Here is a 27222-nt window from a genome sequence, read left to right on the forward strand (position 1 = left end):
CCTGTCTTTGAAGTGGGAGAGAGCAGGAGGATGTTCTTACCTACACCAGCACTGACATTTGCATTTTCCATCCTAAAGAACATGCCAGACAAACCTATGGATTCCTCCCTGCAGTCGCTCCGAGGAGCAAATTGGCAGCTGAACAGCAGCACTGCAGAACAATTCAGCAATCTAGTGGCCAACACTCACCCTGCCTTCACCTTCATGCTCTGAAATTTGAGTTTGGTATTCACCCAAAATCCAGCTGGTCCTGGAAGTGAAGTTATGTAAATGAACACCAACTGTTCTCACTTCAAACACGCCCCAGCCCGACCAAAATGTGTTCTTGTCTAAGGGGATAAAGGTAATAATTGGTAACCTTTGACTGCTAAAAATGTAAAGGGAAAATATCTTTCATTTAAAACTTGCCCATTTGGTTACCATGGACACTGCTTAATCATGAAGGATGACTATTACTTGTTCCTATAGTAACCAAGAAGCTTAAGAAGCATCCTATAATTTAACTCCAGATGCCGAATTTTGCACCAGTCCACCTATTACCACATTTGGGTACTTCAGAACAAGCCCAGGCTTGATTTCTGACTCTAAAAGAAATTCAGTGATGCAGAAGTGCTGCAAGAAATCAAAAATGTGAGCACATAATGTACAAAAGAAACTTGCACTTCAAATGAATTGGTTTCTTCAAAAGGAAACATTAAGTGCTCAGCATCTGAGGATTCCTCTTTCAGTGCAAATGTTAATGAAGCAAAACTTTGGCCCTCTTTACTCCTGTCAGTGTTCTCAAAGTCCATACAATTGCAGGGCATGTTTTTCCTCCAATTGAATGCTTCAATGCTCAGTTAAAGCAAACTTTTGAAGCGATGATGAGAGGCCAGGACTCAAAAATGAACCTCCAAGAGCAGCTCAGGGTCCCAGCCTGGCTCTCAAAACCAAACCTACAATGAAAACACGCCCCTCACACAAGGAAAAAAGCAATGGGCAGGACAAACCTTCCAAATTCAGACCATGTGTTGCTCTAGACAGCCTTTTAGAGTATTTCTGCTCATTAAAAGCAGCAGAACACGTGTCTGGCACTGCTCATCACCACAAAGCTTCACCTTCAGCACCACCAAAGAAACATCCATTAGAATCTCTGCCTCCTGCAGGTCTGGGGGAAAGAGGCTTCCAGAAATGACCTGTGACTGACCCTGTTCCTCGACCCTCACCAGCTCTACTGGGACATGAATTCACAGTTCTCCAAAAGCCCTCAATTTTTACAGGATTTCCAAAGGGGCCTGAGGTTTAAAAGCCTGACCCTGAGGCTGCACAAACCAGGGACACGAGTGAGGGAGTTCTGGGGGTTGTGCACCTTTTTAAATGAGCAGATACACAGACACACAGGCAATTAGTATGTACACTGAAATATTCCCTGGAGTGTTTAAAAGGAAAGCAAACTACCCTCACTAGTGCCTGAATTGAAAAAAGAAGTGATAATGCCCAAATGAGAACGTTCCCTGACCCAGCTCGTTCCCATCTCCATTGAGAGCAGAGTGAATTAAAGGATTATAGAGTGCCTTCAGAGCAATAACTTAGGGGATTAGTGGCACACCAGAAGACCTCCAAGGGAAATATAGGTTTAAAAGCTTTAAAAGGCAGTTCTGTGTCTAAATTGTTTGGACTGCCACAGCTGTAAGGAGACAAACTTACTCTAATACATGAGTGATCATGAAAAGTCTGCTGAAACCCCTCTAAGCAAGCTTTTGGAAGCAATTCCAGCTTGGACTCAAACCAGGGTTTTTAACCTCGTTCTCATTTATTACCTATGGCTTGTAGATAAAGCCTCACTCTGCATTACTTGAGAGCAAATCTGCTACTTATTTCCTTTCAGAGTAACCAGCCCCTCTTAGCAACACCGTGAGGGGAAAGTGAGGAAAGGACTGAAAACAGACATAAAGGAAAAGATGAGCAAAAAGAGACAACAGTCAATCTTCAGGTTGCCTGGAAGCTGCTGGTACAATATCCAGATTTCTGTCCTGGCATTAAATGAGCTGTTCCTTGGACAGTGATGTCCCAAGCCCAGCAGTACTGACAATTCCCACCACGTTATTGAGGCTGTTGCTATATTTAGTTCCCTCTGAGAGATGCATCTGCCTGGACCATGGGACATTCAGGTCCAGGACTGTGGTTATGATTATAGAGAAAGAACACGAGAGCCAAAACTCCTGAGTATTTCCTACTTTGGGACAAAAGGAAATCTCAGAGAACAGTGTGGAGACACTGGAGTTTGGCTTGTCCTGCAGGTTATCCCTGGACACCCCACTGGGTAAATATGAAAGCATCAAACTACAGCTTCTTTCAAGCCCACCAAGTATTTGCAGTTCTTAGGAACCTGATAAAGAAAATCAAACAATTGTTCCCAGGCAGTGCTTTGGTTGTGCATGAAGACATTCCGAAAGATGTTCCATTCCACAGTGGACACCCAGCCCACACTAACAGCATCAGCAGACAGGTACAACATTTCCAGTTGCCCAATTTCATCAAATTCTGGGTTCTTTGGTCAAATCTGCTTCTTTTCAAGGTGTTTACCTGACCTGCAGAGCTGCCCCTGCCTCAGCCCCCACATGTGGCTGATGCCAAGCCACGGCCCTGCAGGAGCTGTGCCCACATCCCACAGTTCTTTCTCTCCCTTCCCTTCCTTCCCCTGCTCCTTTCATGCCTCACTATCAAAACTCCCCAGCCAGTAAGTCTCAAATCCCCTCCTCTGCAGTGTGCTGCTTCAAACTGGACAGAAGTTCCGAGACACGAACACCAAAGGAGGGAAATGCAAAGCTCTCCAAACACGGGATATTGTTGGGAGGAGAACAGGTGAACAGTAAATAATCCGTAGGGTGTTACCTCAGCAAATGAATTGCCTGGTCCCCCAAATCCTAAAAACCAGCCACCAAATGGGAGGGGATGTCTGTCATCTTGGTGTGTTTGCAGCTCCCTATGCAAACACCAGAAGGGCCAGTGCTCCTCTTTGATTCACACTGGTGTTTCCCAGGGGGAGTTTTAAAGCTTAATTCATTTTTAATCTGGTAGGAATTGATAAATTTTCACAGAAAATACAAAGTCTGGATGTTCCTGACCCATCTCTGGAGGAGGTGCTGCAGGTCAGGGTGGCATCCCAAGGGCAGAGGCAGCCCAGGCTCTGCTCCCACCTCGCTCCTGCTGAAGGGTCAGTTGAACATTTGCCTCCGATAAATTCACCCTAAACTTTTGCTTATTAAAGGGATACTGAGATTTAAGCACTGTTTAACATCAAAACAATTCCAGAACTCCTCCATCACGCACTGCTTCCCAAGTCATTAAATTTTAGTCTCGATTTTTACTAGACAATGAAGCATTGAACAAACACAGCAAAGTCTCAGCTGGAGCACTGGTGCTAAAAATAGCACAGCTGCCAGTGAACATTCCCTATAAACAGCACAGCTTAAAACATTTTGCATATCTTTTCTATGGGCATCTGTCAGCCACGCTGGTAAAATTTCAATGAAAAACTGCCCAAGTTCTGTGGTGAAACAGAAAATGCCACAAAAGAGACGTGAAAAACAAGAGCAATGGTCATTAAAAAGTGCAAAGCAGGAAGGTCTCCTTTTCCTGACATTTAAAAGACACCACCCTTGGAAAAAAAAAAACAACAAACTATTGCTAATGTTTATTACAGGGCTCTTTGCTTGCCTGCTCCCAGCCCTTAAATGAAAAACAAAGTCCTGCAGAGGTGGGAAGGGAGCAATTCCACATGGCATTCCTTGTCCAGCATCACTTTTTGTTAACGTGCTGCAAACCAGGTTTTCAGCCAGGAAAGATTAGTGAGGAGTGAGTGCAATTTCAGCTGGCTTTCAATCCAATCAAACCTCCTCAGTTGTTGTGTCACTCTGGGACACACTGGGCCAATTTCCCAAGCAAGGGCCTGAACCTCCAAGGTATTGACTATTTGGGTATAAACTGATCTCTCATTTATCACTTAAAAGGTTTTCATTTCATCAAAAAGAGAGAGAAAGACTAAATTCCAGCTGTTTTCAACAGATGTGCATCTGAATAGCTGAGAATAAACCCAGCCTGACCTCGGCCTCCCAGCTCAGCGTTTGGAGCACTGAAATTCTGGGCTTTGCTGAAGATCAGTGAGTTTTCTCTTCACAGCAGCCATCAAAGGAAAGGGAGAAGAAAGCCTGTTTAATAAAAATCCTTTTCACAGAACACCTTGAAAAGCATCTGTGATAAACAGAGCTCAGAGCAAGACATTTATGTCCGAGGCTGACAGAGGCAGGAGTATCAGGAACACCAAACCTTCAAGATCAGGAACTCGGAATGTTTTCACGTTCTCAGAGCTTTGATGCCAAGTGATTGCCTGCAGAGTTTTACACAAGAAAGCCCTGAAGCCAAAGCTGCATTTGGCTCAGATCTGGGGCTGTGAATGGAGCACCCCTGAGCAGCTTCTATCAGCAAATGGCATTTACAGAACACTTACCACTGACCCCCATTCCTTCCTTGGATCCACGAGGAGCAGCAGAGACACCCTGAATAAACCCACAGACCCCAGTGCAGCCAGAAACAGGTGTTGCTGTGACTGAAAATTTTCCTCCTCCCCTCTCTGCCTCCCAAGTACCTTCCACTCCATTAGCTGGATCACCTGGGAGCAATTACAATTCCTGCCACCATTCCTCACAGTCACACAGCTCGGAGCGAACAGATGGGCCAGGGAAGGGCTGAGGGTTCTGCAGGTGGGGTTGTTTTAACTAACTAATGTTTACCTGCAGCGTGTCCTGACTCTCTGTGGAGAGCAGAGCAAGGAGATTTCAGACACTACCATCATTCCAGCAGAGATTAACAGCGGGGTGAAGCCCATCTTGTTTATCCACTATCAAACAGAATGATTTAAGAGTGCTGCAGGCACTCCTGAGAGCAGGCCTTCCTCTTCTGCTCGGATTTGCCCTCCCCATCAGTCTCACTGTTCAGATATTCCAGCCCCAGGCCTCCCAAAGGGACAGGGTGGCAAACACAGCAGAACCTGAGGAATGTGTTCAAAGCCCCAGAGAGCTCTAGAGCAGAGGATACCACCACTGAAAGAGCTGCTGTCACTGTCAACAGCTCAAAGTCCTGGACATTTTTCCCCATGCTACAGCAGATTGGCTCCATCTGGAGCCCCAACACAAAGCTCTCCCCTCCTTCCCTCAGATCCCTGCACAGAAAATGCAAATTCTGCTCCCTGTGCCCAGCTAAAAGCACCACAGCAGTGCTTTCCTCAGGGAGGGGCTCTCTCTGCACCTCAGGAAGCAAAAGCCATTTCCCAAAGCAGGTCCCAGCCCTCCCAGGGCTGTGCAGGCTGTAACCCAGCCTGACTGTTCCTGCTGCCCCCAGGGCAGGATGGGCTCCCTCCCTCCCTGCCTGGGAAGGACCAGTGGCAGTGGCAGAGCTGGTCAGAGGGGCACGTGTGGGTGGGTGGCATCACCACGGGGGGAGAGTGGGATGGGACAGTTTATAAAGATATGTTTTTAAACCTATATTTGTGTTATATATATACCCAACTCTGGTGCATTCAGAGCCTGGTGGATACAAAGCAGAGGGGGCTGCAAGGGGGGCTCTGACTCCTGGCAAGCAGGTGAGTCCCACCACTGGCCCAGCAGCCAGGCTGGAATCACACCTGAGGCTCCTGGGTGCTCCAGGCAGTCCCCATCCCAGATGGATCAGCACAGGGAATGGTTCCAGGTGGGGAGGGGGATCCTGTGCCAGCAGAGATCTCCTCCCCCTGGTAAATGTGTAACAGCAGGATCCCTGTCCCAAAGCTGCTGAAGTGACACCCCTCAGAAGAGCTCAGCTTCCAGGTATCCCTGCTGCTCCAGCCAGAGCCAAAGGCTTACCTGGGCCCTGGAGGATCTTGGCAAAGGGTCTGGAGACTGTAGAGCACAAAAAGTTGCCAAGAGGATGTCTGGGAAACACACATGTGGCAAACCAGAGCGCAGCCAATTCCTGTGAAGTGACTCCAACACTCCTGAATTTATGGCAACCTCCCACTAAAGATTTCTGATCTTTGAGTATCCCAGCCAGAGACAGCAAACCCTGCTCTGGATCAGCCTTTGAGGAGGGGACCCTCAGCTCCCTCCCTCGTCCAGACTTGTAGGGTTAAACCAAACTCCAAAATCTAGAACCTCATTCTGATTTCTCCACTCTCCACAGCCCCCAGGCCCCTACAGCCTCCTGCTCATTCATCCTCCAGTGGGATCAAAACTGTCAGGAAAGTATTCCTGCTGCTGTATTCCAGCACTTCCACCCCCCTGCCCAGCTGGCAGCGACTCCAGGCTGGCCCTGGACCTGCTGGGTGACACCACCACTGCACAACCTGCTTCCTGCATCTCTTATCAGAAACAAGGAGAAAATTCACATCCAGTCTGCAAATCCCTCTCACATCTACAGACAAGAGGAGCTCAGCGAGTGCTGAGAGGGAGGAATCCCAGAGACAAACACAAAATACTCCAGCAGAGCTCAACAGCAACGAGATTGCAGCTGGTCCAAATCCAATTTCTTACGAACATTCGGGCTGATTCCCATTCCCATCAAATCTGCCCCTGCATTCCTTGTGTTCCTGACAAACTACAACATTAAGTTCACACCGGGTTACCCAAAGGAAACTAAACACATTTCGTTTGTCAGAGTAACTGAAATGACAGTAAAACATTTTGGGTTTGCACAGCACACAAATAAAGGGGGAAAGGGAAGAAAGGGAACTGGTGAACGTTCCACAAACACTCCATGTGACAGGCAAAACAACCAAAAAAATCATGGAAAGCAAACCACTGTCTGCCTAAAGGAAAAGCTGAAGCTCAGGGACTGATTGAGCTTCCTATTGTTTTCTCAGCAATGATTCAAAATCCTTTAAAACGTCCTGAATGCCAGGAAAAGAGGAAAGAGGACATGGCACTCAGCTAAATCTTGCAGTGCTAGAGTCAAGTTTGAAACCTCTTCGTAAATCAGAATTAACTCCAGTGAGACAAGTCCAAGCCTGGATTTGCACAGACACCTGATGCAGTGTTGCAGTTGTGCTTTTTATTCACACAGTAACAAGAAAAAATTAATTCTCTTCAGTTAATGGTTTTGATTAAGCTCAAGACATGATAAATATGCCTGGATTGCCACCCTGGAGGGCAAACAGAACCCTCTCCACTCCTTCCTGAAAAAGTTCAACAGCAAAACAACTCAGAGACTCCCAGTTTTTGGCTGCTTTAACGATAGGCAAAAGCACCAGTAAACAGTTATTTCACACTAGAAGAGAAAGGCAGAATAGCTTATTTTAAAAATGCAACTGGGTCAGTGGCTGCCTCCAGCAGGAGAAATGGGCTCCTGAGTGAGTGTGCCCTGCAGAAACACTGCTTGTGAACCCCACTCCTGCTGGGGAGGACAAATAGGCCCTTTTAGAGCAGGATTTTTAAAAGTGCAAAGTGATTTGGGACTACAAGTCCCACAGGTTTCTGCAATGCCTCGGGAGCACAATCTTTAGGCTCTTTGGAAAATCTACCCCTAAACTGTTCTCAGCTTTGCAACCTCAACCCCCCTGGTGACACTCAGCTCGTGAAGAACAAGAAGTTCCAGCAATACATCTTTGCACAGGGACACCATCCCGTAATCAAGGATTTTCCAAGCTCTGTAAGCATCAATTAGGCCTCCAAACATCTCCAAAAAGCAGCTCCCTTAATTATCCAAACTGCAAAAGCTGAGCCGCCGTTAATTGAAAAGCCCGGGTTAGTTCCAGCACCCGCGCTCAGCTCCTAAAAAACCCAACCCCTTCTCCCCCCAGCACTGACCTTGTGCAAAGCTCGCCACGCTCACAGGGCACGGGGACAGTGACAAATCATCCTCCCCTACACACGGAGCTACCTGCGAGAGCAGCAGCTCGGCTGCCTTTGCCCCGGCAATTAAAGAGAACTGTGGTTGCAATTACCCCGACTAAGCCTGTTCCGGCTGCGGGATCTGCTGCGCTGTCTCTGAAGTCGTGACCTCCGGAGCAGTCGGTAGTAGTAAGACGGTCTCCCCGAACTTTTCCTGCTGTTCATGGACATTTTTGGATCTATTTTACACACACACACACATGCAGGCACAGGTTCGCTCTCCCCCTCTGGCACAGGAGCGAAACGGTTCCAGCGCTTTAATGACCTGGAGGTTGGTTCTTGGGAGTGGAAAGGGGGGAAGAGGAACTCTTCACTTTACACATTTAAAAAGAAAAACAACAAGGAGAAAACGTAAAAGAGAGAGAGAGGGGAGGAAAAGCACGCGGCACCGAGTGCATGTCTCAGCTGAGGGACGACTCGAAGCGAGCAAGATAAACTGTACTAACAATTCCTGCCCCCAAAAAGATAAGCCTGCTGGAGTTGGAATAGGAAGCCAGACTTGGCCTGGGCTCTTGAAACGTGAAGAATAGGCTGGAAGAAATCCTGGACTGGATCCTCTCCGCCAGCCAGCGCCATGTGATCCAAGTGTCCCGGAGGAAACGCCGGCTCCCTGCGCTGCGCGGGGCCAGCCCGGCCCGGCCCGCCCCGAGCATCCGAGCCTGCAGGAGATGGAGCTCCAGGAGCCCGACCTGCAGCAGGAGGGATCTGGGAAAGGCTGCACTGGGGAAGGGTCTAATGATTTCCTGGCCATGGGACACATGGTAATAATCATCATGGAGCAAAAGCCCCGGAAAATAAAGTGAAATTTGAGAGGGGAAAACTTTAATTAGAAGTTGAATGAACAGAGCTCCAGACTCCCCTGGAGGCCCATTTCCTTTCAACATTCAAACTGAGTTATAGCACATCCCACAAATTAGAGAAAGGGCCTATTTACCATTTGGGTTCTGATGGCAGCAAAGATTCTGCCTCTGGCTCATATTGCTCAATAAAATTACATTTCAATGGGCAGAATTAACACTTTAAGCTATGGAAGAAAATAAAATAAGAAATGTGTGTTAAGCAGATAAAAAATTTCCCTCCGTGTTTACTGTTTAAAAAGGTCAGATGTGGATTGTCCAAAATCCTGCACTAAACTCCTTTCCTTGCTGGCACAAAAATCACTCCCAAGGAAGAGCAGCAGACAACATTTTGGTGGCCAAGAACTGCTTCTCCCGGGCTGGCAGGTACCAGGAAAACCTCAGCCGAGTGGGATGAGCTGCAAAACCATGTCTGCACAATAACTCTCTGTGTTGTGTCCTCGTTTTGTCATTTTTCCCAGACTTTAGTGCAGATTTATCTTTGTGGTGCCTTGTGACCAGACACGGGCTTGGCTGTGGATGAGCCCGTTCCTCAGTTCCAGGAGCTTCTGCAGAAGCTGGAAAGCTCTCCTGGACTCTCCTGTGGGGAACCTTCAACAACAAGAGGCAGAAACCACCCGAGCTCAGCACCCTTCCCATCACCAGCCATCCCAATGTTAGGATTCCATAAACCTGTGCAGTCACAGAGAGCATCAAAATTCTACAAACTCTGTATTTTCCTATTTCCTCCTTGAGTAGTAACCCCCTGATGTGTATCAGCTGAGAAAGGCCCTTCCAGGAGGAAAACACACGGGTCTCGATCTTCCCTGAAGTCCATGCCTGGTTTTGAGGCCACACGGCAGGAATTCGGCGCCAGCTTTCAGGCGGTGCAGGAATGAGCAATCGGGAGGGCAACGACAAGTTCAGGTCAGGGAGGCAGATCCCAGCTGGACAGCAGAGGCTCCCTGCCCCGAGAGGGGGATGCTGCCCCGGGACATTCCTCTGCTCCCACCCGGCTCCTCAGCCCACAGCAGATCCCGGCAGAGGAAAAGCCTTGGGTTGCTGCACATCTGCCCTCCTCTTGTCAGCCAGAATGTGGGGTTTTTTTCATATTTGGGTACATAAAAAAACAATACAGGAACAACTATAACTGTTTTCCAGATGAGCAGAGACTCTTCCCGTGCAGCTGATTCAATTCCCAAAGGGAGCTGAGAACATCTAGAAAACAGTGATGGGAAAGGCTGAAAACACTGAGGTTTGGTTAAAGATTTGCTGTAGACAAAAAGCTGGATATTCAGGTGTCTCTCTGCAATTTTGTCTCACAATAACTGAGCTGGGATTCTCTGAAGAGAATCTTTCACAATTGCACGTTTATCAACAGAAATGTCTTTAAAATGGCCTATCCAATTTACTTTTCCCTTTGTCATTCCCAACGGCAAAAATAAAATAAAAAAAAGGCACTGATGGAAATGAAAGTTTAAACAAAACCATTTCCAAAGCTCACTCGAATTGAAAGGGGAAAGTTCAGGTGGTTTTGCTTAACTGGAGCCAGGTGACTCCTCCTGGGAGCACCTGGGATGCAGGAGAGGTGGGTGCTGGGGATCTCCCCAGCCTCACGTGGAATGCTCAGGAGCTCCAGAGGGTGGGACTGTGGTCACTGTGCCCTCACCCCCTCGAGCATTTGTCCCACATTTGGGGATTTTTGGTTTTAATCTCCCTTCAGGAACATTCCTACAGGTGACCACGAGCAGGAGAGGTTAATGAGGGACTACAAACCATCCTGCCAAGAGGAAGCAGCCGGACAGAAAAGCATCAATAAATGGCTGGGGGGGGGTTGTTCCAGTTTCTCCACCTTGGCTCTGTCTCTCTCACTTCAGTGAGAAGGATTTGACTTCAGAAGCTCTGGAGCAGCCAGGAACAAAATGAACAACCCACCTGGAAGGGTGTGACCGGGCTGGACCTTTGCAATGGATCCAGCACTGCTCTTTTGGCTGCTTTCTTTACTGTTTTTTTCCTCTTTTTGAAAGCCACCCCTGACACAAACACCCTGTGTACACTCTGTGTACACTCTCACAGACTCTGGGTGTACTCTGGCAACACTCAACCCCTGTGCCTAAAACAACACATCCCAGCCTGGCTGGTCCCTCCAAGCAGCAGCTGGATGAGTTTGGTCACGGGGCTCTGCTGGATCTGTGGGGGAGAGGAGCCAAACATAGCGGTGATTTTTGGGGTGTTAACTCCTCCTCCCCAACACCAAACACCAACCTAACCCATGGAATTAAATATCTACCAAAGTGCAGTAAAACACCCAGTCTGAGACCCTGCTGGGCCTCAGAGCACTCAGCCCCCTCAGCTGCCCTGGGTGTCACTGCTGTCCCCCTGCCATTAAACCTGCCTAAAACCAGATTGATTTCACTCTTGTACCAAAACTCGCAGCGTGTGAATAGATTTTAAATCAATAGATTTTAATAGATTTAAATAGATTTCAAACCAAGTGCTGGGGTTCAGAGCTGCACAAACACCTCCCGAGGCACAGCTGCTGCCGGGGCTCCCCGGGGGGCACCACTCGCCTTTTATCGGGTGTTTATGGCTTTGTGCTGGGGAAATAACGACCCCACTGCCCGAGGCAGCTCCTGCCACTAAACCTCCTGCTCTCCCCAAGGGCTTCAGAGGGAAGCAGTCGTTCCTCTGAACTCCCTCTGATTTTAAGGCAAGGAGCTTGAATTCCTTATTTTGAAAGGGAAAGTTTCCGTGCTCTGTTGGGGACCCCAGTCCAGCCCCAAACCCTCGGTGTGGACAGGTCTGAGGACACCCTGACCCTCACAGACACAAATAATGCCCTCGGAATTTAGGCTGCCTTCTGCCTCAGCAATTTCACTTCACTTTCCCAGACTTTTTTCACAAAGAACTGAAGTTTTCAAAACTTAACAAACAAGAAAAAAACCCCAAAACTTAAACCAACCAGACAAGAAAAGGTTTTGGCTCAGCCAGAGAGAGGAGTGGTGGGTATTGGTTTAATTTTAATGGAATCCAATGTTATTTTAAGACTACACAGAGGCAGATTCTTCACTTACTACCTTAGGTGGAATGTAGCAGCTTCTTGAGAGCTTTGCAACAGTGTGGTTCAGAGATTTGGGATCCAAATGAGAAATAAGCATTTACATTAAATTTAAGCAGAGGATTCATTGCTCTCCATTTACTGAATGGTGTCAGAGCTACCAAGACACTGTGGATTACTCTTGCTGCCTGTATGGTGAGGAAATCCAAATGTAAATGGAAAGAAGCCATTGCACATAATATAGATATTTAATGAGATTAATGAGTAGAAAAAGCAGTGCCATGCAAAAAAAAAAAAAAGCAAGAGGAAGGATGTACATCTGAATAATGAAATATTAACCAAGTGTTCAGGAGGTCTCCTGGAAGTTAAATCAGGACATGAATTCCTTTAGCACCAGTGTTCCCTGTGCACAGACTCTGCCTATTGTTCACTGCCATTCTATCCATTATATATTGACTATGGCAGGCCCAGAGATGCACAAAGGGATCAGTGTCACGTTGTTTTGGGATGTGCAGAACCACCAATTAAGAGCTGACTCCTTGTCCACAGGCCTTGTGATCCCAGGGAACGCTCAGGGTGTTGCACACACTCAGTAATTATAAGTTCCCAGTAATTACAAGTTCCCAGCCCATGTCATGAATGGAGGAGCAAAGCCCCGGGTTCAGTCAGTCCCCTGGGGCTGGGGCAGAGCCAGGAGATCCCCTGGATTCCCTGGATCCCCTGGATTCCCTGGATTCCCTGGATTCCCTGGATCCCCCTCCTTGCCCAGAGAACAAATGGAGCTTCCTCACTCGCTCCCCTGAGACAATCCCCTGGGCATGAGTAAGTATTAAACACAAGAATATCTTCTTTTCTCTGCAGTGCCTTTGATCCAACAGAGCATCGAGGCTTCTGCATATTTGCTTCTGCAAATACTTGTTCAGTTCAATGTACTTAAAACACACAAACTTCCTTTTTTTTTCACTCAGGTAAAAAAAAAAAAATCCAAGGAATGTGCCCTATGTTAAGTGGGAAAGTCAGTTGTTTGCTTCTACTAAATGATGTCCCAGTTATAAGAAATGTGAATAAAAGAGTTTGTCAAAGATCACAAATCAAAAAGGAGGTAAGAGAAATAAAAACAGAGCCGAGGAATTCCACCCCCAATTCCCAACAAGCTGAGTTTTGGGTCACATTTAATTCTCCAGTGGGAATTCAGCCCAGCCCCCTGGACCCCAAGCAGAGTGGAACAGGCCAACAGGAGGTGGACAAACATGTCATTTATTCCCTGTGCTCTGTGACACCCCCGTGAGGCAGAGGGAGGGGCTCTCTGGAGGGTTGGAGGGTCTGAGAATCCAGAGGGAACTCCGGGAACGGGGGAGAAACGGCCCAGCCTCAAAGCACAAGGAGCTTCCTGAGCACTTCCCAGCAGAACAATAGAGCTGGAGAACAGAAACCTTTGCAAACCAGCTCCAAGGAGTGGGGGAGACCAAAATAAATCAATTAACTCACTCTACTGACATGGATTCCTAATGATGTTCCTGATGTTAAAGAACACTCGGCTCAGATAAATTTATATCCTGACTGGGAACGATGCTCATAAAATTCAGAAAGTCCAAATCTGTCTGGAGCTGTGATTTCCATAACCAACAGGGTGATTAAACACATGGAGTCCAACACAAATCGAAGATTAACTTCTACCAGAGTCAAACCTCCTGTGCCCCAAACCAGCCTGCTCCTCTCTGCAGGAGGGAAAAAACCCGAGGGAAGAGTCTCCCCTGCACAGCAAAAACTCCAAACCAAAAAGCAAAACCTTTTCCAAGCCCCCAGATCCAACCAAGCTCCTCAGACATCCCCGGGAGCTGCACAATAATGGGATTTCTCCCCAGATCTGTGCTAATATTAACCAGGATATTTACCACACACCACTGCAATTTCTCTCCTTGGATGTCTTTTTTTTTTTTTGTACTGCTGGGATCATTTTAAAAGTAGCCTTTTTGTTCAAGTGCATTTTTTTCAGGAAAACATTGCTTAGTCAATTTTTTAAATTATCGTTTAAATTGGAAATAAAAGCACTTTTACAATAGTCCACGCCACTTTTCCAGTACAGAAAAAATGGGAAAATTGCCTTATTTACTGTGAAAAAATAAACTGAAAGATAGTCAAGGTCCTGCAAATCTCACACTGAAAACTTGAGGGGAAAAAAAAATAAACAACTGATGACACCACCACAGAACAGGAAAGCTGTTGGTTATTTTCTTTAAAAAACAAAATGTCCATATCTGGGGGTTTTTTCTACCCCCTTTTTTCCAGCTCATCCCTCACTTTCCAGCAGCTCTTTGCTCCATGAGCTCAGTCTCTGTTCTTTGTGCTAAATGGAGGAGATTTGTTTGGTGCAGGAATCTTGGAATGGTTTGGGTTGGAAGGTCCTTGAAGATCACAGAACAGCCCAGGGAGGCTCAAAAGGGACCTCAAATACTCACCTGCTCTAACCTGTTTTAGGAAAGGGAGCCCAGCTGACCTTTACTTTCCTATCTGCACATTTAAATAATCAAAACCCACGTCACCTTTGGGTTAGGAATCCAATCATTAGATGTAATGATAAATTATTGTAATAAACTACATCTTGCATTGCCCTCGATCAAAATATTCATATCACAAAATGAATTAACTCCTAAAAATATTTCTGTGTTTCAGCAGCAAACTGGCTGTTGTGTTGCTGCAGGGAAGGAGCTGATAAAAAGTCTGGCATCGCCGACTTTCTGGGCCAAATTTATGAGTTATTATTAGCAGAAGTCTCAGCTATTTACTGTGTGTTCTCCTACAGTGGCTTCGTGCTAAGAGGGCAGGGAAAAAAAGATGAACCTCTCAGGAAGTGGCTGCAGGGCATCACTCTCCTTGGAAGTGGAGTGTGTTTTAAGTCCAGGGGGGAGAAGAAAAGGGATTTACACCTGAGACTCCCCCAGCAGCAGGAACAGGCACTCGGGGGGGTTGGATCTCGGGACAACATCCCACTGAAAGCAGCATCTCTGCTGGCAAGTGAAATGAAAGATTAACTTGATTACACGTGCTATGTAAAGCTTACTTCCTGATTAATTAATAGATTAGGCACTTCCAATTCATGTTTAAATGCCTGATAATGATCTTGTGCTCATATAACAAATCACTGATTTATATACACACAATCTAAGCTTCATTTTTCATGTGACAGATTATTTTCTTCCTTTCCTTGCCACATAATTTGCAAACTGCACTGCAGATAGAGTTGCTCGTTTCACTTGCTTTTTTGGCATCAGATTGCTCAGCCAAGGAATATTTTGGCAAGAATGCTCTTTAGCCATCTTCCTTATCAGCCTGACATGACAGTGCAGCACAGAAAACACCCTCTGGTTTAAAAGAATTCCCCATTAGCGAGTTGAAAACTGAAAATGCAGCTATTGTTTTTAAAGGCAGGTTTACAGAAAGCGACTGGAAATCCTGCAATCAGTTTTTAAATACCATTGTGAGGGTGGTTTATTTGAATCCACGTCCTTCCTTCTGGCACAACAACACGGTGCTGCTCTGAGAGATGTGATTGTCCCAGTGCCCCGGATTGCAAAAGGTGGAAAAACCTCCTTAAAATAACAGGAATGTGAAAAACAGCCCGAGAGCAAAGCAAGGGCCAGGATGTTTTGAGGTGTGGACCCTCAGAGCAACCAACATCTGCAGTGCCTGAGCTCTGCTCAGCCCCCCCTGCAAAGCCTCACCCCTGGGTGAGGTGCCAGGGCTTCTGGCACCTCAGAAGCCCTGTGGGGACAATCTGAGGAATGACACTGAAGAAAAGTATTGGAAAGCCTCTAGCAAGGCACATAGAGCCCAACAATGCTCTTCTACTGCAGTATCAGTTCAAATTGGAAGTTCTCTGCTTGTTTTCCCAGTTATTCATACAGATTTGCCACTCCATGTGTTCCCATTCCATTAATATTGCCATTATATATTTAGAGGGAAAAATCTACTGAAAAAAACCTCTTCCTACTGAATTTATATCCTTTTTCCTTCTAATAGACTGACTTTTACAAGTCTAAGTCTTTCCTCCAAGCCCTTGCAAAGGAGTATCCAACAAGAGCTTGTCTTCACATCCCAGTACATCCCTGTGGCAGCAGTTGGATGATCTGGTTTGCAGGGTTTGCACAGCTCTTTAGTCAAAATGTTACATGAATGCAAAGAAGGCAGTTTTCTGATGCCTGTTTGGTGTTTTATCTAAAACAGTTGGGTGGCCCCAAAGCAGTCTTGGTAGGAGGCACAAAGAGTAGTTCCCAATTGACACAGCACGTGCAGGAATCATCCCCCCTTTTCCTTGTTCTCCTGCCCTGTGTTGTTGGCCCCTGTGCTGACCCTCACAAAGGTCCCTCTGATGGAAACATGGAGCCCTAAAAGGGAGCACCCACCCAAGCAGGGCCCAGCAGGGCCCACCCTGGGGGTGGTTCAGCAGCAGCCCTGGACAGCCAGCCTTGGGTTTGCATTGGAGAGGGAAATGCAAACACCTGCTGCAACTCCCAGTGCAGGATTTCAGCACAAGGACGAGCTCAACGTGACTTTGATACAGAACACAACTGAGTCTGCAGCCCCTAAACAATGCCCAGATATATCTAAATATATATCTACATATACCAGGGCAGAAAGAGCCCCACCAGACTGCCCAGCTCCCACCAGACCCGGCAGGATTCTGCTTCACAGCTCAAACTGCACAGCCAGTCTTTGCTAATCCCAGTCTAACTCGAAACTCTACTTATCTTTTCCTTTCTAAATCATCCCCAGGACAAGAGTAGAACCTCTTTTGAAATGTAAAGGCTGTATAATAAAATTTAGAAAGCACATATGGTACAAATATCAAGCGTGAACATCTCTTCCCATCTCGTACGATTCAAAGCCTGTGCAAACAGCACTTTTCCCTCGTTTTGATCATGCAGCCAAAATGAGTCATCTGTGAACAATTATGGCTCTGGCAGGGGCCTGACTGGTGGAGAATGAAAGGAAACACTTTATTATTGAAATGATCAGTATGCCAAGCTGAGAGGCGACTGCAGAGAATGTTAAGAGTCCTTTGTCCTCCTTCAGCCAGGAAAATCAGGAGCAGTGGATGCAGCACCTCCCGCTCGGACACCTGAGCACACCTGAGCTCGGGATGGGCAGAGCAAAGCACAGGGAAGGGGGAGCTGTGGGGATGAGCAAGGGAATGCAGGGCAGGAAAAGAAGCACAGCCCTAAAGCAGGAGGCCTGGCTTAAGGAAGTGTTGGTTATTCCTGGCTTAGATCTCCCAGAGGAGTCGTGAAGGCGTTAAAGGAACACACAGTCAGAGGCCGTGGAGCTGAAACACGAAACTATTAAAGGACATTTGTTGGGAGTTTGGGACTGGCTGAGTTTAACAGGCTCTTCTGAAAGGAGATGAATGGAATTCCCCTCAAGGAATAAAAATAGCAACGTACCAATTTAGCAGGAACACGAATCTCCCCGTGTGCAGCCCATCTGAGCAGTGATGCTGCTGTGGCTGGGTCTGCTGCCGGGGGGCAGGTAGGATCCCTGGAATTCTGAGGGTAGCTCGGGATGGGGGCTGCTCACTGAGGGGTGGGCAGGGCAGGGAACTGGGTATGTTACTGGGCTGATGGACTGGGCAAATGAGACAAGATGATTTAAAAATCAGACTATGAACTACAAATGAGCAAATAATCCTTGGCCCTTTTTCCATGAGCAATGAAAGAGATGTTGGAGGAAGACCTCCTTGGGATCAATATTCCGACAGCAGGACCTCTCAGGTCTGAACATCAGCTGAAAAATACCCTTTACTGTCTGAGAAGCTGAGCTTTGACAACCTCTGGAATAGATTGTACCACCCTCACCACAGTTTGGGCAGCACAGATCCCTAAAACTAAGTGGTCTGGCAGGCCTGGGGCCCAGACTAAGCTCACAGGCCTTATACCATGTTGGAAAGCTGCTGGCTCACCAGTGTGAGGGGATTCTTGCTGGCCAAGGCTAAAATGCAACTTCCCTGTGAACCTGAGCTGGGTAGGGAACATTTCCAGACAGGGTATTTGTCTTGGCAGGTGACAGGGAGCAATCAGCCTTGGAAAAAGCCAGATCCTGCCTCCTTCAGGGTCTCACAGAGATCAGGAACCCCAGTCTTACTGCACTGGGGTAAATGCAACAGACTCCAGAATCCCTGGAAGTGCAGGGATTTTGGAGGGTCCTGTTTAGCTCTGTACAAACAGAACTCATCAGGGCAGGGACACAGAGCTCCTCCAGATCCGCTCTGGACGAGGCAGCCTGGCAAGCACTGACACACCTGAGGGGGTAAAACACCCTCCAGCAGTGCTGGAAACAGGCACCAGGAAGAGGAACTTCCCCAAATGCTCGTTCTCTGAAATTCCATGAAGTAGCCCGTGGTTACCTTCCCACAGTAAGTGGCAACACTCCATGGAAGGCACCTTGTTCCAGTCAAGAGCCGTCTGGAATCTCACCTTGGCAACAACTGGAGTGCTCCTTTTGTTTGGGTCCTGTCACTCCTACACTTCATCCCATAACACACAGAGCTGGGGATAAACCAGCACAATCCAGGGGATTGTGGAGCTTTTCCCAGCCATGTCCGTGCTGGACCTCGCACCCTGTGCCCCTCTGTGCGATTTGTTCTGGCTTTGCTGAGCGTCCCCGGGGCACAAACGAGCCCTGAGAGTCCATCAGTGCTCCGACCATTCCAACAGAATCCTTCAGAGACGAGGTCAGCGGGCTCGGAGAAACCTTTGCTGCACACACGGAGCGCGGGGGGACAGGGGAGGAGGGAGGGAGGGACCAGGTCTGAGGGACACTGCTCTGTTCTGGGGACGGACCTGCTGCCGGTGCTGGGCTCAGAGGGAGGTTTTCCCCAGCCCAGCAGATTCTTTCACAGGGGAACACCCTGAGAAGTGCCCGGCTCTGCTGGGCTGGGCTGGGCTGGGCTGGGCTGGGCTCTGCTGGCTCGGCTCGGCTCCGCACGGCTCTGCTGCCGCCCGGAGGCGGGAGGGCGCCGGCTCCGCACGGGAATCACTCCCACAACGCACGTTCTGCGCTTCCCAAGAGCGGTTTTCCCCTTAAGTTTTTGGCGGAACTTACGGAACATGTTTTCTTTTTTGCCCTCCCCCCAGAAACCAGAGAGAACCCCCCCAAGCTTCTCATACCCGAATAAACTCGGCCTCAGCATTAAACATCACCGGGGAAAAGAAATACAAGGTATAAAAAATACATATCTGATAATAGAATAAATGCACTGTGAATATATAAAAATAATAATATAATAATGTGAAATATTGTGACTATTATAATATTTACAATAAATATTGTAATAAAATAATGTAAATATATACAAATATATAATAAATACCTACTCTGCAATTCCTTTGTACAGTCATTTTCATGCCCAGATGATAAAGAATATTATTACTTAGTTGGAAACCCCGGTGAGGTTTCCAAGTGAGTTTGTTACTCGAGGCTTCAGCAATTCCAGCTTACAAAAAACCCCAACAAACCACAAATGCTTGTGTTTGGGAATAACATTTAACTGAGGAGCAGTGCAGGTGAGCCAGTGACAGGACAGCTGAGGAGTAAAGTCAGTGGCAGAGTAGCAGATTTATGTATGTGTAGGCTTTCCTTTTAGTAATAACTGAGGTTTATCAGGCGGGTTCCTCACTCGTGGTGCTGCACCCAAGGGAAGATTGCCCAGATTTCACACACAAAGAGGTAAAGTGGGTTTGTTTTTTGGCTTGCACTTCATTTGCTGTTTGGTTCATGAAAAAGGAGCCTATTCTATGAGATGCTGAACAGTCTGAGGTCAAATTAGCAAACCTCTTCCACACGTGCCTAATTCCAAGAACATGACTAAAGGAAATCCAAACACCCCAGGTTTCATTGCTTCCATCTGGAAGAGCCCAGCCCTGGGCACGCTCCGAATCCTTCACCCCGAGCAGTTCCTGGCCATCCCAAAGCTTTTACAGCCCTGCCTGGGAACCTCCCCAGCTTTCCCAACCTGCTTTTTTCCATGTCATACTCAAAAGCATATGTGGGTTTAATAATTGCTAATCCAATGACTGTATTACTTTATTGTGTGCAACTGAGTTAAACGTGCCAGCATCCGAGGATCCCAGAGCCCAGGGTGGAACTGGGTGTCTGGAATGTGCCTCTGCTCCAGCACCACATGGGATCCAGCCCATGCCCCCTCTGGAACACGGGCTGTGCCCATGGCTGGAGACATGTGGGATCCAGCCCATGCCCCCTCTGGAACACGGGCTGTGCCCCTGGCTGGAGACATGTGGGATCCAGCCCATGCCCCCTCTGGAACACGGGCTGTGCCCATGGCTGGAGACATGTGGGATCCAGCCTATGCCCACTCTGGAACACGGGCTGTGCCCATGGCTGGAGACATGTGGGATCCAGCCCATGCCCCCTCTGGAACACGGGCTGTGCCCCTGGCTGGAGACATGTGGGATCCAGCCCATGCCCACTCTGGAACACGGGCTGTGCCCATGGCTGGAGACATGTGGGATCCAGCCTATGCCCACTCTGGAACACGGGCTGTGCCCATGGCTGGAGACATGTGGGATCCAGCCTATGCCCACTCTGGAACACGGGCTGTGCCCGTGGCAGGCGCTGCCCAGGGATGGGACCCCGAGCTGGGAACTGAGGGGTGGTTTGGAGCAGAGTTTAAGGGATGTGTTTTCCCTACCAAAAAGGGATCAGAGGAGAACTGAAGAACAGGATTGTTGCTGCAGTGCACTCTGAGACCTTGGTTTGGACACAGGGAGAACAGAGAGGGACTTGCTCGGTGTTTTGTGCCCATCAGACGAAGCAGCTGCCACTCTCTGCCAAGCCCACCATGCCATGGTGCCCATTCCCAGGGGATGTTCCCCTCTCCACGGGCAGTGGCACCGGGCTGAGCACACAGAGTGGGTTTGGCACAGCTGTCCTGTCTCCAGGGATGGTGTCACTTCACTGTCCCCTGGGGGGGCTCTGACCCACGGGCCCAGCTCCCAAAGCCCAGAGCACTTCCAGAAGGTGCCAAAGCTGACTAAGAGCATCCCACCAGGAGAGCAGGATGTGGAGGAAGCTCCTGGCTATCTGCCAGGCCTCACCACTCTGCTTTTTCATTTTTAGTTTCTGCTCTTTGCTGGAAAGTTTCTACTTATGCTCCCGTTGCCATGGCAACTGCATTCCTTGCCTTTCTTCTCCAGCATTAAATTTTTTATTTGATTTCCCTTCTTCCCAAGACATGACTCTCTTTTCCTTTTGTAAAAAGGAATTAAGTGTTGTCTTCTCTTTGCTTGGTGATATTTTTAAAGGAGGTAACAGAGACTTTACTCTCAAAGTGATGCAGAATCTGTCTGGAACAGCAGCAGAGGTGATCTCCCAGGGAGGAATGTCAGGGGATTCCCCTGCAGAAAACCCATTTACTGTAATTATCTTAACAAGGTTATGACATGTGAGAGTTCCAGAGACTGTTGAGCCCAACATTTTTTAAAAATTGGCTGCTTGTTTTTATGAGACCAGACCTGGCCATTTTCTCTACAACTAAACATTCTATTTTTTCTTTTAAGCATTGCTGCTGAGCAGTCTCAGGGGAACACGTAACAGTTTCATAATTGGAGCTGCACTAGGAACGTGGCCTTCAGTTCCAGACTGGAAGAGAATTCAACTCTTTTCCCTGACAGTGTTCTCATCTGGCTGGGAGTGGGGTTGGGGTGGGTGACAACCAAAGGGACCCTTCCCCTGCCACAGCAGTGCCCTGCACCCCCTCACACAGAGACAAAACCCCCAGAGCTCACGGAGCTTTAGCTAATTAATTTGTCTTGCCGTGGTGGGACTGAATCCATCTGACAACCTGAATAAATTGGAGAATGCCAAAATTCATCAGAATAGCAAATCTGGATTAGATCTCCCCATTTGGTTTTTTCCAGGCTTTGGGTTCCTCATAAACACAATTTATATGCTGCAAAGCCCTGAAATAATAGAAGCTTTCATGCCAGTTCACTATGAAAGATTCCCTCCACATCTGAATTCTCCAGCACATTCAGGCCATAAAGTGACCCTCCTGTACAGTTGTAGATTACAAGGTTTCCAGTCTTTATCTCTGCCTGGTGGGATTTCACAGTAAATTCTTTCAGGACTGAATAATTAAAAGAAGCAAACCCACAGCATTTGGCTCACAAGGCAACACAAACAAATCTGTCCATGGGTGCTATCTTGTTTGCAGCACATGTGCACAGATTTACATGTAGGATTGAGGCTTAGTGCTCTGTTTGTTTGGATTTTTTCATTATTCAGTACCCCAAGCACAAGGCAAATTATATAAAAACTGAATATGGAACAACTTTAAGAGTGAGCTGCCTTTATGATCATCTTAAATCATTTTATTAACCCAATTTTTCATATTTTTTTTTAGATTATTCCTACTTGGAAGAAATAAGGTAAATGGGTCAGGAGTGAGGAGTCCAATGTCCCATACTTGGTTCATGCTTCTCTCCTGCTCTCAAATTCCCTCCTCCAATGAATATCTAGGTCAGGAATTCACAGGATCTTATAAAAACCTGGCAATGTTCAGTGTGTTTGCCAGCCAAGCTATTTTAATTGTCGGATATTAAACGTATCTGCCAAGATCCGCGTCGTAAAACCCCATTACAACATCCACCATCATAAACTCCCCGTCCACGGCTCCACTGCAGCCAGATCCCCCAGCTGGAGTCAGGCAGGAGAGAAGTTTCAGACAGCTCAGCATGGCCTCCCTGGAGCTGACAGGACTGGGGGCTCAAGGAGCTGCTTTAGGTGGAGTCCCCCAAAGCGCAGCCGTGATGTGGCTTTTCTGTGGCCACGGAGGCCCCGTGTCGGTGCTGCCTCAACCCCCAGCGTGGCACTGATGGAGGCAGAGCTCCCTCAGCTCCCCCAGCTGCTGTGCTGAGCAGGGAACATCCAGCAGCCCCTGCTCATCCTCGCCTGGCTGAATGATTTGCTGGCCAGACTTCAGAGAGAGACTCAGCGAGTCCTTCCCGGCGTGCCAGGATTTGTGAGCCGCTGCTGCCGGGCTGTGATTGTGGTGAGAAAGGCTCATCCATCACTGCAGCTCCCCCACCACGGCTGCAGGTACAGCAAGGAAGAGGTTTTGACCTGCTCTGCTGGAAAACACTCTGATCTTGCAGATAAAGATGCCAACGCTGTCCTGGTGACAGGCTGAGAGCCACCCGGGCCCTCCCACCCCCAGGGGCACAACCACCCCCCAGAGCAGGGGCAAGAGGAGGCTGGAATTCCAGTCTGCTCATCCTCATTGCTGCACTCAGGGACACCAGGCTCTCAGAGGAATCCCAATCTTTTTGTTGCTGGCCTGGTGGTTTGTTGGTGTCAGAACGGTGCCCACTCATCCCACTGCACTTCCCACCAAGGACAATCCTTGTTCTTTATTACTTTTCATACCATATTAAAGAGTCCATCCTATCCAGCAAAGACACCTCCTAAGGATGCAAATGCTCCCTTCAGTGGCTGCAATTCCTGTTTTAGAATCACAGAATCATGGAATGGGTTGGGTTGGGAGGGACCTTAAAGCCCATCCAGTTCCACCCCCTGCCCTGGGCAGGGACACTTTCTGCTATCCCAGGTTGCTCCAAGCCCTGTCCAGCCTGGCCTTGGACACTTCAGGGATGGGGCAGCCACAGCTTCTCTGGGCAACCTGTGCCAGGGCCTCCCCACCCTCACAGACATTGATTTCTTCCCAATATCCCATCTAACCCTGCCCTCTGGCAGTGGGAAGCCATTCTCCCTTGTCCTGTCACTCCAGGCCCTTGTCCCAAGTCCCTCTCCAGCTCTTTGGGAGCCACTTTAGGCACTGGAAGGGGCTCTAAGGTCTCCCTGGAGCCTTCTCTTCTCCAGGCTGGACAGCACCACTCTCAGCCTGTGTCCATAGCAGAGGTTCATCCCTCAACATCCATCCTAAATGATCCAGAACTGCAGTCTGACAGAGGGTGTCCCTCTCACCGTCTCTGTTCCTGAGCTATCTGAGCCCCATGACAAAGGTTTCCTCCTCTCTGTGAAGCACAACCTGAAAATCATCATCACTTAGTCCCCAGTGGGACAACAGAATCCTTGTAGGTAAAACCAGGCCTGAATGGGGATTCCTGGGAATCTCTACAATCCTTATCACCCCCATTACTGCCTCAGCCAAATTTACAAACTCTCCTCTAACAGCACTGCTGCCTTCCCACCTTCCCAATGACGCCCGGACTCGAATCACTCTCATTAATTTCCCAGGGTCTAATAGAACACAATCTTAACACGATTTATTGGGACCATTAAAATTCAGAAAACAAGCTTCTCCGTGCTCCATAAAGCACAGCAAATGTATTTGCTGCAGTCAGGGAAACTCTGCTGCCCAGAGCTGGGCAGGAACTCGGCACAGCCCAGGAGGGAGCACGTGTTCAGATCCTCCCTCAGGGCTGTGTTGGCAGCTGGGGGGCAGATGAAGGGCCCCTACAGCTCCAAGGGCCTCCTACACCTGGAGAGGCACTAAAAAGACTCAGAAAATGGAAGGTTTGGAGCATTTCTGGTTGGGGTGTTGTGCTCAGTGGCAGACACCGCCCCACGCTGCCGAAGGCTGGTTACCAGGAGGGGCTTGGGGAGTTCACGTTGTAATCCTTGGGAAACCAAGGAAAACTGAAGCTTCTAAAGTTCATTAAACAGGGAACCAATCTATCAGACAAATACAACATCCACAATAAAGAGGCTTTGGGTTTCACAAGAGACAGTGTGGTGAAGAGAGGAGCCCTGCTCTGTCCCCCCCGCTCTGCTGCAGAGGGAAGGGATGAGACGCCTGTGGGAGCTCCTGGGAAGTGCCACTGGCAGCTCAGCAGAGCTCTCAGATCCACTCAGCCTGGAATTCCATGTCCCTGGGATGCCAAGATGGAAAATACAACAGTGCAGGGCACGCTAGAAAATGTTCCTGTTGGAGCAATGGGCCAGCAGTGCCTTTGGACACAGTTCCACTGCAGGAAGGTCCATCAGGGACCGGGAGGTCACACAGCTGCCATTCCCACCAGTTCTACCAAAAACTGGGACCAATTTTAGAGCTGTACATTTATACCATCTCATATCTTAAGCTCCCTTAACCAAAGACAAAAATAAATGGATTTTTCACCCACCAACTCACAAGAACCCTGGTTGGAATCATTACAAATGTGTAAAAAGGCTGCAAGCATTTGGCTACCCCACACTCAAGCCCTGATACATGGATTTATTGGATGAAATCACTTTATTCGAAACAGATCACCAAAGAGCCAGCTTGCAATCAGACTGCCTTGGAGAAGAGATGTCACGCCAGACATTTTTCCAGTTACTTATAAAATAATCAGTTGTTTAAAGTTATCTCTCTATGAGAGGTAATTATGAAGTGAATTTAGAATATAATTGCCCTGAACACGGATAAACTCGTATTCTACCCTGAGTAAGCACTCCAGGCAGGTGATAAATTGCCAAAGTAATGCTACATCAGTTTAACTTCCTGCCGAGTCACCCTTTACTGCTCCAGCCCTGCACAGAATAGCCCCGGCTTTCATTACTAATAAAACACAGAATTAATTACTCAAAATAAAAGAGGCCTTGAAAATGTGCCCAGACGCTGAACCACGCTGGCTTTTGCATTCTTTCCCCCTTTTTCTTTTCCTCTTATAAAGGAACCTCAACCCCATGGCTCGTTATTCCTTCAAACTCAGCTGCACCACATGCAGGGTCCTGCCAGGTCTCTCTTATTCCCAGGTGGATGCTCATGACCAGCAGATACTCTCTGGTCATGGTACCCCCATCAAAATACTGAGACTGATGGCTGACAGCTCTATAAATTTCATTTCTCTGACTGGATTATGAGCTCAGTTTTGGAAATTCAGTCAAGCCATGGAAATATTTTAGACTGGGATCCAAATCTTTCAAATGTCTAGCGCTGGACTGGAATCCTCCAGGGACTTCCAGGCAATTCTGCTCCAGCCCGAACAAGAAGGATTCTAGACTTGTTATTATTAACAGCTGGGAATCTTTATTTCCCTACTCTACTGTAAGAAGGATTCCAGCTTTTCCCAGAACATGCAGGTTTCTGCAGAGGAGAGCTGTGCCTGTTTTCATCTCGGCAGTTCTCCAGAAATTTGCTTCAAGATAAAACGGTCCCGCCAGGTTTGTAGGAAACTTTAGCTCATGTCCCATTTGTGTTATTCCCCAACACATGGATGCAGGGCTCTGACAGTGGGAGACCTGCATCCTCCTCCTCCTCCTCCCAAGTGACCTTGTCACGAGCGGGACGAGGAACAGGCCGTAAAACTTTAGAGAAACACAAACACACGGACGAGGTTTCCACCAATTCATAACCGGAGTGTTGAAAAGCTTCTGGGCAGATGTCCAGCCCCTCTGGCAGTTACAGCTCAGGCAGGAAGAAAACATGGGAGAAAGAGGCAAATCCAAGAAGCACAAGAGGCCTCCAGCAGCCAAGCAGCTGCACAAGGAGCCCGGGATGGGCTCTGCAGGGTCAGTGTGGCCGTGGCAGCACCAGCCCAGCACGACAGGGCCGAGCACCAACCTCGACTTGGGACCTCACCCAATAAATTCCCTTCATGGCACCTCCATTCATCTTGGTGACCTTTAGTTCCCCCTTTGTCTGCTCAGAGAATCCCCCTGCTGTGGGTGAACAGTTATGCAGAGAGGAGGGCTGGGATGGTTTCTCTAACTGTCAGAGACAGCCTGAGAGCTGCTTTCTCTGCCTACCAGTGTTTCCCTGCAACACCTCACCAGCTAAGAACATATTTGGTCTGCTGAGCAACTGTTGAGTCTCCAGTTCTCTGAGGCAGAGGGTGACACATCAGGCAGGCGGGATTCAGTGCGGGGGTTGGATCTCCTGAGAGCACATTCCCACTGCAGAGGTAAAGTCTTGGCTACATTTTATAACGCCGGAGTTAATTTTGTTGCTAAGAAAAGCAAAGCCCTGACGAGGATTGGCTCCAGAGATCACCCAGTGTGTGGTCTCTGCATCTGAAGAGCTCTGCACGGCACTCACTCATGTTACATCAATTACTTGAACCGAGTTAGATTCAGAATAATATTTATAAAGCCGAGATCCACAGCCCTTTTTGCAATCACCTGGGCACAATCACCTCATTCACAAGAACTGGCTATAAATTATGCTAATCAGTGAAACACTCAGAAGATGAAGAGAGGTTTCTTGTGTAATTTTAAATGGATTCCTAAAAAAAAAAAAAAAAAATGGGGATATATAAAATTACAGAGCTTCAGTGCACATTCCTTTTGAAATCTCGGGTGTCAGTAATAGAAAGGTTAAAGTGCCGTGATCAGGAAATTTAAAATATGTCATTTTTATGGTGGGACCCCTTCTACCTCTCCACAGTAATTAAATATAACTCTGGAAGGCTCT

The 27222-nt window shown here is 47.9% G+C and overlaps 1 protein-coding gene across 10 annotated transcripts in view; it reads right to left on the reverse strand.

Moving 5' to 3' along the window:
- Positions 1-27222, reverse strand: part of DAB2IP (DAB2 interacting protein) — a 199668-nt gene that overhangs the window by 131922 nt on the left and 40524 nt on the right. Inside the window, exon 1 of one of the 10 annotated variants that reach the window (XM_064676621.1) lies at positions 7955-7975. The exons of the other annotated variants lie outside the window; for them this stretch is intronic. The gene's annotated coding sequence lies outside the window, so the exon portion shown is untranslated. Of the gene's footprint in view, positions 1-7954; positions 7976-27222 lie in introns of those variants that run through there. 10 annotated transcript variants of the gene reach the window in all.

This window comes from Pseudopipra pipra, chromosome 20 (assembly GCF_036250125.1).
Source record: "Pseudopipra pipra isolate bDixPip1 chromosome 20, bDixPip1.hap1, whole genome shotgun sequence".
Taxonomy (NCBI): domain Eukaryota; kingdom Metazoa; phylum Chordata; class Aves; order Passeriformes; family Pipridae; genus Pseudopipra; species Pseudopipra pipra.